The sequence below is a fragment of the Mesoplodon bidens genome, assembly GCF_964165515.1.
Source record: "Mesoplodon bidens genome assembly, chromosome: 16".
Classification (NCBI taxonomy): Eukaryota; Metazoa; Chordata; class Mammalia; order Artiodactyla; family Ziphiidae; genus Mesoplodon; species Mesoplodon bidens.
This window is the reverse complement of record NC_138173.1, coordinates 47,592,594-47,605,091: the sequence shown is the minus strand read 5'-3', so window position 1 is coordinate 47,605,091 and position 12,498 is coordinate 47,592,594. Positions and strand designations below refer to the sequence as shown.

Below are 12,498 nucleotides of genomic sequence, written 5' to 3'. Positions count from 1 at the left end.
TGCCTAAAATGATAGGGATTATGTAATCACTACCCATGCTGCCCCTAGCACTAATTTATACTTTTCCTTTATATACATATCACATATGTCCTTGCTCCAGTGTTTCATGTATTGATTCTAGTAAAATACAAAACATTTTTGTAGTTTCTATGAGTTATACTTAGATACTCACCTTCCATGATCGCCAGCACTGGAGCTACCAAGACCTTGATAATAGAGGGAAAAAGCAGCCTTCTGGAAAGACTCTCCAGATATTATGATTAAAATTCAGTGCATAAAAGCTAAACAATTATAATTCTTTCATTGATGACCATCTTGAAATATCTCTTTTCTATTAGAATTCTGACAGACTGAGTAGAGATCAAATACAGTGCAGGCTCTACCACTTATCAACTCCTTCCTGACAGAAGGCAAATCACTCAACATTTCTCAGCCTCAGTTTCCTCCTTTGCAAATAGAGATGATTGTACGTACTTATGCACCTGCTGTGAGGAAAAAATGTACCTTAAATTTAAAGCACTTGGGGACTTCCTTGGAAGTCCAGTGGTTGGGACTTTGCCTTCCAATGCAGGGGTTGTGAGTTCAATCCCTGGTCGGGGAACTAGGATCCCACATGCCTCGTGGCCAAAAAAACAAAACAAAACATAGAACAGAAGCAATATTGTAACAGATTCAATCAAGACTTTAAAAATGGTCCACATCAAAAAAAATCTTTAAAAAAAATGTAAAGCACTTGGCAGTCATTATTAGTGGTATGACTGGTAATAGTAGCATTTTCAGAAATCACCCAATTTCTTAACTATCACTAAAAATTTTAATGACTTCATCTCAGTGAAATATTCTAATAAACGTCCTATTCATCATTTGAATTTAGACTGTGCTGTTTTTAAGTTTACGGACTTGTATCTTGTTTATTTTGCTATTTTTTTTGAATTGAATTGATTCCGTATTTAATGAATTAGATAATACTTGAAAGTTTCCCTTATTTTAGGCTGGCTCTGAATCTAAGACCACACTGCAATGGACTATTTCCTTATCTGTTGGATAATTATTCTTACCAACTAATGGACTTTGACAGCTCTGTAAGACAGCTAAGTATAAAATGCTAGACTTTAAGAATCCATGAAGAGGACTTCCCTGGTGGTGCAGTGGTTAAGAATCCACCTGCCAATGCAGGGGACACGGTTCGAGCCCTGGTCTGGGAAGATCCCACATGCCACAGAGCAAGTAAGCCTGTGCACCACAACTACTGAGCCTGCGCCCTAGAGCCCATGAGTCACAACTACTGAAGCCTGCACGCGAGGAGCCCATGCTCTGCAAGAGAGAGAAGCCACTGCAATGAGAAACCCATGCACCGCAATGAAGAGTAGCTCTCACTCACCACAACTAGAGAAAGCCCGCACGCAGCAACGAAGACCCAACGCAGCCAAAAATTAATTAATTAATTAATTAATTAATTAATTAATTTTTAAAAAAAGGCCTCCCGCGTCATGTCGGCCCAGGGCGACTGCGTGTTCCTGGTGCAGCGAGCCCGCGAGCTGGTGCAGCAGGACCTATGGGCTGCCAAGGCTTGGCTAATGGCCTGCAGCCTCTACTCCGCTGACTTCAACATCCAGGTTTATTTGAAACTCTTCCTGGTCGGGTCCAGTGTGAAATGTTACTACAGGTTACAGAACAATGCTTCAACACTTTGGAACGATCAGAAATGTTGGTTCTACTTTTGAGACGATTCCCTGAAACAGTGGTACAGCATGGGGTTGGCCTTGGGGAGGCACTATTGGAGGCTGAAACTATTGAAGAGCAAGAATCTCCTGTTAACTGTTTTAGAAAATTATTTGTGTGTGATGTCCTTCCTCTAATAATTAACAACCATGACGTTCGGTTGCCCGCCAATTTGGTGTATAAGTACTTGAACAAAGCAGCTGAATTTAATATCAATTATGTCACTAGATCTACTCAAATAGAGAGTCGGCGTCAAGGTGCCCAAGGAACGTCTGATTTAATGTCACCGAACAAACGTAGCTCTCAGAAGTACATAACAGAGGGGCTGACTGAAAAATCATCCCAGATCGTGGACCCTTGGGAGAGGTTGTTGAAGATTTTGAATGTTGTTGGAATGAGATGTGACTGGCAGATGGATAAAGGAAGACGAAGCTATGGTGATATTTTGCATAGAATGAAGGATCTCTGCAGATACGTGAACAACTTTGATAACGAAGCTCATGCAAAATATAAAAACCAAGTGGTTTATTCTGCTATGTTGGTCTTCTTTAAGAATGCATTTCAGTATGTCAACAGCATACAGCAATCTCTGTTCTAAGGTCCTAATAGCCCTAGCCAAGTTCCACTGGTTCTTCTGGAAGACATATCCAATGTATACAGTGATGTAGAAATTGATCGCAATAAACACATACATAAAAAGAGGAAACTAGCTGAGGGAAGAGAAAAAACCATGAGTTCGGACGATGAAGACTGTTCAGCAAAAGGAAGGAACTGTCACATTGTTGTCAATAAGGCAGAACTTGCTAACTCAATCGAGGTGTTGGAAAGCTTTAAGCTGGCCAGAGAGAGCTGGGAGCTGCTCTGTTCCCTGGAATTCCTTGACAAGGAATTTATAAGAATTTGTTTGGCGTGGAAGACGGATACTCGGCTTTGGTTGAGAATCTTCCTCAATGATATGATCATCAATCAGGGTCAATATAAAAAGGCCATAGCGAGCCTGCACCACTTGGTGGCTCTCCAGGGACCACTTCCTCAGCCACAGATCTCGGGACAGGGGACCTTGGAGCATCAGAGGGCACTCATCCAGCTGGTGACCTTCCACTTTGCCTTGGGGGAGTACAGAATGACCTATGAGAAAGTCCTTGATTTTTTTTTTAATTTTATTTATTTATTTATTTATTTATTTATTTATTTTTGGCTGTGTTGGGTCTTCGTTTCTGTGCAAGGGCTTTCTCTAGTTGCGGCAAGCGGGGGCCACTCTTCATCGCGGTGCGCGGGCCTCTCACTGTTGCAGCCTCTCTTGTTGCGGAGCACAAGCTCCAGACACGCAGGCTCAGTAGTTGTGGCTCACGGGCTTAGTTGCTCTGTGGCATGTGGGATCTTCCCAGACTAGGTCTCGAACCTGTGCCCCTGCATTGGCAGGCAGACTCTCAACCACTGTGCCACCAGGGAAGGCCCAAGTCCTTGATTTGATGTGCTACATGGTCCTTCCCATCCAGGACGAAGGCAAGTCACAGGAAGAACCCTCAAAAATAAAGCCCAAGTGTATAAAAGGTTCATATCTGAAGCTTCAGCCTTGTACCAGCAAGGCTATCGTGCCCTATTGCCTGCACTTAATGTTAGCTTGTTTTAAGCTTAGAGCCTTCTCAGACAGCAGAGACGACATGGTGCTGGGGCACATGATCGTGCTGCTTCAGCAGGAGTGACCGTGGGGAGAGACCCCCTTTTCTTGAAAGCTGTCAATAAGATTTGCCAGCAAGGAAACTTCCAATATGAGAATTTTTTCAATTATGTTACAAATATCAACATGCTGGAGGAATTCGCCTATCTGAGAACTCAGGAAGGTGGGAAGATCCATCTGGAACTATAGCCCAATCAAGGAATGCTGATCAAGCACCACACGGTCACCCAGGGCATCACCAAGGGCTTGAAGGAGGACTTCCGCCTGGCCATGGAGCGCCAGGTGTCCCGCTGTGGGGAGAAGTTGATGCTGGTGCTGCACAGGTTCTGTGTCAACGAGAAGATCTTGCTGCTCCAGACTCTGGCCTCACCGGCCCTCCCGCCAGAGGCAGCCCACAGTCGCGGGGCTCTGAGGAGACATAAAGCGCCGCTGAGCGTTGCAGTCATCGCTCTTCAAAAGAAGAAGACCATCGGTGTTTTAACTCATTGGCTGCTTAGAAGTAGTTCCCAACAGTCCAAGAAGCTATTTCTATTTTTGTCATATTTTGTAATTTTTGTAAAACAAAAGAACCTGTTTTGTAAATAAAATCATCCTAAATTTGAAAAAAAAATAAAAGAATCCATGAAGAAATAAATTGTACTTGTTTGTTCCCAAATCAACCAAAAAATTTTGTACAGAGCCTGTCTGGCACATACATTAATGACTGAATAAATAAAAGAATAAATGAGCAATTGAAAAAAATATATCCTAAGTGTAGGGGGAACCAGTTTGTGCTTACATCCATTATTAATTATTTGTGATTTAGAGTATCTTCCAAATCCATTTTTGAAACAAACTAAGGACACCAAAGTGTCAGTCAAAAAGACTGTCCCCACAGACTCCTGGTTGAATGATACTTATCTTTGCAATTTTTACTCACTGATCATAGCTTTAGATTCAGTGGAAAGGAAAAAGCTGTGAAGCACTCTGAATTGACCCCAAATTAAAACTTTATTTGGCTTCTATTCAGGAATGCAGAGAATGAAAAACCCTGGCTCTTCTCTGAAGCTTTCCCTGACACATACACTCCCACCCACTCCCCCATTCATCACACCTCTGGCTTACTCTTATCTTTGCATGTATTATAAAGCAGAACAAATACTTGTTCCATGTTCTGTGAGCAGCTGGAGGCCAGGAACCAACAATGAATCCATTTCTTTCTCCCTAGTGGCTGGGATATATATTGAATTTTGGAGGTGGGGGGAGATTGACTGGGTCCTCAATAAACATAGAACTGTTGAAACGATCAAGCTTGTGATCTATCTTCTACTACTAATTCCACCTGCTTCTTGATGAAAGCTCAGTAAGCTTACTGCAGGGTGGATGTGAACAGTAATTAAGCATGATGGCAACTGTTGAGCCCTTAAGGTATACCCATCTCCAAATTAACATGTAGATCACTTATTAACACTTATGGAACAGTCTAAGAGATGAAGCCTGCCTGGAACTCAATCTTCAAAATGTTCCCAAGGTCCACCTCCTTCATGAAGCCCTCGTAGACCAACCCAACCACTTTACTCCTATCTAAACGCTTAGCATGGAATCTTTACATATTTATGAAACAAGAAGGTTATTAAACAAACAAATATAAAATAAGCAAACACATTTATTGTTTATATCATCTTTTAAATGTTTAATTGTATGCTATCTTATGATGACTTTTTTCATTATTATAACTTCTTGAAATGTCTGTTTTTTTTTTTAATCTTATGATTAACTTTTGATGTATTAGGATGGCTGTTGCTAACTACCGGATAACTGAGGATAAGGACCGTATCTCCTCTTACTATGTTTCCCTGCCTAGAGTCAGCGCAAAGCCTTGTCTATATTGAGAGCTGGTGTTAAATGCATGTTTGTTGAAAGAAAAACATGCATGAGAAATCTCTCTTTTTTAGTAATTCACATCGAATGGAAGAAACAGCTGTCTGTAATGAAGAATTTTACATTCTTTCCCAAATTCTATTTCTATAGATAATGCAAAGTAAAGAGATATTTGACTCTTGCTCTTAGGTTAGCAAATCAAATCGAAATTATTGTCAAATCCTTTGAAAATTCACTTAAGTAATATTGCTAACGTTTTCTCAGTGAAGGGAAAAATGTTCAAGGTAATAATAATGCATTAATAGTTGTTGTGTCCTTGCTATGGATCGGTACTTTATTAGTGTTTCATAGTTCTCATAACAACTCTATGAGATAGCTACTATTATTGATGTCATTTTCACAGATGAAGAAACTGAGACCCAGGAAGGTTAAGGAATTTGTCTGAGATAGTAAAGCTCAGACCTGATAGGACTGGCATTCATTCAAACCCAGCAGTCACACTCTACCACTCTTGTTCTTAACACCACACTAAATCTGTCTCAGAGAAGTTTCATTCTTCTCAGATTATGCCGATTATAGTCACAATATTATTTAAAATTCCCAAATCAAATTTGCAAAATCACTAATGTACAAGGCTGAATGCTATGTTCACTGCTGTCTGGGTGGGGATGTTACATAAGGTTTACAATTGTCCAACTAGCAATGTGATATACATTCTTTTTGTTTGTTTGTTTTTGTTTTGACTGCACAGCCTGGCTTGTAGGATTTTAGTTCCCTGACCAGGGAATGAACCTGGGCCCTCGTCAGTGAGAGCGCCAAGTCCTAACCACTGGACTGCCAGGGAATTCCCAAGCATATGATATACATTCTGCTTTGAGAATCAACAGTGAAGGTAAGCTTGTACAATTAAGTTTACATACCCCTTAATTAGACTTGTCTTTAAATTGTGGTAAGGAAACATCTATAAGCACTTTTAAGTTTAGAAAGTCAGAGCAGTGATATAAATTCAAAATCTGAGAGTTTATACAGACCAAAATTGAAAAGCATAAAGAGTCTGTCTACATGAACAGTCTCCATGGTGATAATTTTGCAAAATACTGGAAAAAACATTCAAGGTATTTAGAAAGACTATAAAGATGTTTTAGGAAGATGGCACAAAAAATACTTTCTCATGAGCAGATAGGGAGTCTAACTTGGAATTTCAAATTACCTTTTTGTATGATGCATTATTTAATAAATGTTAGCATTAATTTTTAAAGAGTTTAATTTGCATACCATTACTGGGCCAAATGGTTGACGAGGATCACAATTAAAGAAAGATGCACCATTCATTTTACTAAGAAGAAAAAATCCAACGAAGTCAAATCTTCATCATTAAACTGAATAAAGGCAGCCTATAACTGCCAAAAATGTAGAACTCCCTGGCAGATGCAATTTAACTCCCGTGATTATTTAAATCAAACACTTTTATGTATGACCCTAAGCAAAAGCTCAATATCTTCTCAAGGAATATGTATTTTTTAAAATACTATGGACTTCAGAGGGGAAGAAAAGGCATTAGAAAAGAAAAGCAAATTAGGGAATAGGGTCTGGGAATATAAATATAATTTGAAAGAATATGCCATCACAGTGTTACACCATGGACAGAAAGCACTCATGCAAAATGGAAGACACTTCAGTAGCACATTAAATAACATTTAGTTCCAACATGATTCAGTCTGTGTTTAGTCCAGAGAAGTTATACAGGAAACAGACCTAAAAACCACTGTCATGTAGTTTATCATCTAAACAAAATTTATTGTTATTACATGCACCCCTCCCATAATCTTCTAAAGGAAAACTTACTATTTACAGAGTTACTATGTGCTAGGCAAAGGACTGATATTTATATGCTGAATGACAAACACATGGTATATATGTGGTATAAGTTACTGTATAAATAACTAACTAACTAACACATGGTATAAGTTAGTGTACGACCTGCTTGTAATAAGCTGCCAACCAAGCATACCTGGAGGGCTGGGGCAGGGTCTGGAAGTACCTGTCCTGCAAGATGTCAATCCTTCACAAGGATAATCGTTCACACCCTGGTTCTGAACATTTGTTGGGCACTAAGTACAATTTGCCTGCTGTAATGGATGCTTGTTTTCATCATGAGCTTTGTGTAGTTGCTAGACTTAAAAAAAACTCAGGATGCATTGTCTCAACTTTAGCTGTGTCTATCAGAACACAGAATAGGTGGAGATTCCAATGGTATGGAAGCAAACATCTCAAGCTCACACCACATTGGAACCACAATGGCAATGACCCCATATTTAGGCAAAAAGCCCAATACCTTTTGTGGGGGAGGGGTTGGAGAGGTCCTTTTTTGTTTCAAATAACTTTAAATTGTGAACAAAGTAATTCATTTTCACTCTAGGAAAATTGAAAAATAAATGTTTGAAGAAAAAACAAATCATGATAGCTATCAAGAGACAACTACTAAAACATTTTGGTGTTAAGACTCCCAAGATTTTTTCTATACACACATGTGCAGTAGAATCACTTCTATCTGATAGCCAGCAGTCTTTGGTTAATCAGAAAAAGGTTTTATAAGGTACAGAACCTTTAAAAATTATACATACATGATATGTAAGTTTAATTTAATTAATAAATAAGTGTTTCTTCACTAATTTTAATCTGTAATTAGGCTTTGTAATTATAGGACCAAGGAAAATGATATTAAGATATAAAAACACATCTGACTCCAAATCTATATATAAATCAACAGGTGTAATAAAAATGTGGCTATCCTAGGGAGCTGCCAGCTCTCCATAAGTATTGACATCAGTAAAGATAAGTTACAAAAGAAAGAGGGAACATTTGATGCTTCTGTTAAGTAGAGGTCAGGTAAAAGAGCTTCTCTACATTTAATTTTATAAATTGGGATCATATGCTCTATCATATATCAACATCAACATATTCTTTTTAATCATCCACATATTTTGTGAGAGTTTTCCCACATCACTGATTATATAAATGTGATTTTTTACACAGCAGTGTAGAATCTGTTACTATACTATACTATACTATACTATATAAAATATTATACACTATAAAATATTCAACTAATCCCCTATTGTTGGGTATTTAAGTTACTGCTGCTTTTTCTATCACATAATACTACAGTCTGATGTGTACTTCTATTTTCTTAAACTATATTCCTAGAATATTGAATTAATCAATGAAGTAAATATTTTAAAGGCATTTGATACCCATTTCCAAATTGATTATCAGATATTTTTATTATCTATCATCACTACTCTGTGAGATTGCATGTTTACAAACCTTAATATCTAGTATTAATCTATTTCTTGCCTTTTCCAATTTAGTATTGAAAAGACTGCGACACTAAATTTGCATTTTAATTAAAATGAGTTTTTTCATTTTCTTGTTAGATATATGTTATAAATATGTATTTTCAGGTGGTTCTTTGCTTTTAGTTTTACCTATGGTGAATTTTATTTTTATGTCAATAATATTTTAGATTTAGATTTTACTTTTATGTTATGAATTTTTAGATTTCTTAGATAGTCAAATGCCCATCAATCTTTTTCTTTCCGTTTTCTTTTTAAGCTTTGAAAAGCATACTCAAAATCAGATAAATACATCCCACATTTTCTAATAATTGTATAGTGTTATCATTTTAACTCTGTAACACATTTTGAATGCATTCTGTCATAAGCTATAGGGTAGAGATAATTTGACTTTTTCCAAATTAATAAATTAATTTGGGGCAAGTTGACATGCTTACTGTATTATATTCTCATTCAAGAACAAGAAATTTCTGTCTTAGCCAAGAATATGTGGAATAATTATCTATAAATATTAGGCCCCAAAATAAATTTTAGTTAAGTAAAATTTAATAAATTTAATAAAATTTAAAATTGTTAAAGTATTTTAAACTCATGTAAATTTTCTTATTTTTCTATGTCTGAACTAAGTTCTATTTCAAACCACTATTCTCAGTCTCTTTAAGGGGGTCTCAACACAAACACTCTTTTCGGCTTACAACCAAGGACTTGCAGGTCTGGAATCTTTTCTATTTCCAATCTCCTCTCAGAGGATGAGGAATGAGAGGGCTTTTAAATTCACCCTCACCAGGAGGGGCTCAAGGACTCTGCAGTGCCTCAGGCCCATCTGCCTAGAAATCCCTTTCTTTCTGCTCCTCTGATAAGCTAAGTATTGGGAACTCTATAAGGCTGGCTACTTCTCAGAGTTCCACCCAGAAAGATATGCACAAGTCACATTGTCTTTTTAATTGTAAATCTACCGGGGTTCTATTGGTTCACCCGAACTCTGGGATTTGGCCTGGGAGGAGCTGAGCACATAGTCCCTTCTCAAGGATTCATCACCTCAGAGCCCTTTCACTCTTCTCTGCCTTTTTCTTGCACCACCCATGAAATCCTTATCTAGACTGGATGTGAGACCATCTGGCTCTTCATCTATTTACTCCAAATACTGTTTTTTTGCATAAACTTTGATTGCTTTGAGTCCTTTAACGTTAAGAACTTGAAATTTGAAAAAACCTAGTTTCTTGTGATTTAAATTCCTTTTCTCTCAACACTGTTAGCTCTGTCATGAGTTCCAAAACCAAAACTTGACAACTTTGATTTCTGTTCTGTTTTGGTGTTGATGATCTGAAATAATGAGCATGGAATAGCTCACTCTTTTATGGACTGGAGTGGGAGGAGTGAGAAGGGTCATCAACTAATAGGAATTACCAGGAATATAGAACACATTATTAAGATAAACTATTGCAGACATATCAATTATCTCTTAAAACTGAACTATAGATTCAATGCTTTACCAGTCAAAATCCTACCAGATATTTGAAAGAAATTGACCAGTTGATTCTAAACTTGACATGGAAATGCAAAAGGCCAAGTTTAACCAAGAAAACTCTAAAGAAGTTCATGTGGGTGAATTAAAGACATTTTATTAAAAGGCCTTCTCTAATGTCAACATAATTTACCTTAGAAAGGAAAGGTCTTTCTCCCTGCTTGCCCCTATTTGAGCTGAACCCAGCCATGGAGGTAAAGAAGAGACAGAAGTAGTGGCAGGTGTAATATCAGTAGCAGAAAGAAGGGTAGAGGCAGAAACTGACACACCTATGATAAAGATACGTGATTAATTAAGGGTCTCAGGGCACCATTACTCTCCAGGGTCAATAACTTTTCCTCTCTAAACTTCATTCAGTAACCTCACACTTCTACTTTACCTTCAAGCTGTAGTCTCAGAGAAGGTCCCAATACATTTACATTATGTTGTGAAAGAATGAAATTGATCATAATCCTTCCATTCCTCTCTATCCCTACCCTGCATTCCTTTGTTTATCTCTTCTACAAACATTGAGGAAATAATGTTCATTCTATGTCCTTCATTGCTTCCATTATAACCCACTTTATTATTTCTGAATAAAAGATGTGGAATTCGAATTTAGAGCAATAACATACTCAGAAAATACAATCCTTTGAATTCCATTCTTATAATTAAAAGATATAAACCAAAATGTTCAACTTTAAAATCTGAGGTAATGTCTTAACTACTGATGGTTTCAAGTTGCCAACAACAGATGAGTGGATAGCCAAAATAAGCAAGTAAACATTGGGAAATTCTGAATCGCATCACTTACGTCCCTCATAAAGAATGTAACTCTTCAAAAGTAAATTCATTTTCCATAGGGAAAATATGACTCACACTGACCACATTAATATAAGGACAATATTAGAGGTATCTATGGAGTACTATGCTTTTTCCTGAAGCTTGTCAGACCAAGAATCATTCTCATTACTTCTATGGAAAAACAACCTAAGTTACGAATAACCAACTTGAAGTAAAATTTTTAAATTATTTTTTCTGATTTGCCAGTGGATAGTTGTCTAACCAGCTGGAGCTTAAAATTTTCTCTGTTGAATTAAAGTTAGAAGCCAGCTTGTTTTTAAGGCAGCCACTGTGCAAATCAACAATCGCTTTTGTGTGTATGTGACTTTATTCCATAGTTAAGGGTGTACAGGCAGAGAACCAATGCTTTAAAGTATGAAGGCAGAACAAATATCCAGTTTTACTTACCTCCATAAAACAATTCATTTCTCTATTTTATTGTCTAAGTTTCTTGAGTTACTATTATGATAGTAAGATAATAATTTTAGTCAATTACAAAGTTGCAGCACAATTTACATGCAGGCATGGAAATGTTTTTAATTTGAACTAGTTACTGGATGAAGCTTTTAAGTGTCTGTAATATCACAGAGACAAGATATATGACAAATGAAAAATGAATTAAATTTTGTATTATTGAAGAAGTTGACACAATTACCAGAGTTGCAGTCTGGTCATCTTTCCTTAAAAATAACTGAACTTGCATAACAGAGGGCAAAAGTTCACCAGTTTCTGAACTGGAGGAAATTCATTTCAATGAAATCAGGAGAGATATGTATTCAACTACCAGTGGTGCCAAGGAAATTTTTCAATATTTGGCTTACAATTTTAGAAATTACTGTAAAATATTTTAAATATGCACAGTAATTTTAAGAATAAATTAATTAACCTTAAGGAGAAAGAACAGAGACCAGGAATCAAATTCTTATTTTGGCAGCAAGAATCTGTGTGACTTTGGAAAATTTCTCAAGAGGTCTGGTCTTAAATGTCTTTATTTGTATAACTAAATAATCTTTTAGGTCCAATGAAGCTTTAACATGTCAGGATTAGAACAAATTATACATTCTAAAGGAAGGGGAAAATAACATATATAAATGGTGGTTTCTGTAACATAGGAAAGACAGTCAATCTTTATGGGAATACCTAATATTCTGAAATATGTTTGTCTCTAAAAAATTACTTATGATATTAGCAGCCACAACAATAATAATTATAATAATAATGGCAGCAGCATTATTGCATGTCATTTATGTGCCAGGCACTTCAATAACCATTTCACATAGGATACCTTTTTAAATCTTCGTAATGCAATATGAGGTAAGTAAATTAATATCTCTATTTTATAGATGTATAAACTGAGGCTTGGAGAGGTTAAGTAAGCTTCCTAAAGTCAGCCAGACAGAAAGTAGCAGAAACAGTTCTTAATCCATATCTCTCTGACCCAAAATTCTTTTATCACTGATGTCAGTAGCCTCTCTGCAGAGAAAATTTTAGTATTTAGTATTTAGTATATACCTTATTTATTCATTGGCTTT

General features: G+C 36.8%; 1 pseudogene across 1 annotated transcript in view; it reads left to right on the top strand.

The window, feature by feature from the left end:
• Positions 1 to 1,482: 1,482 nt before the first annotated feature.
• The window catches only part of LOC308630029 (integrator complex subunit 10-like), a 91,323-nt pseudogene continuing 80,307 nt past the window's right edge, over positions 1,483 to 12,498 (top strand). The window contains exons 1-2 of the transcript in view: positions 1,483 to 2,860; positions 3,183 to 3,902. The product of the transcript in view is annotated as an integrator complex subunit 10-like (transcript). The remainder of the gene's footprint in view (positions 2,861 to 3,182; positions 3,903 to 12,498) is intronic.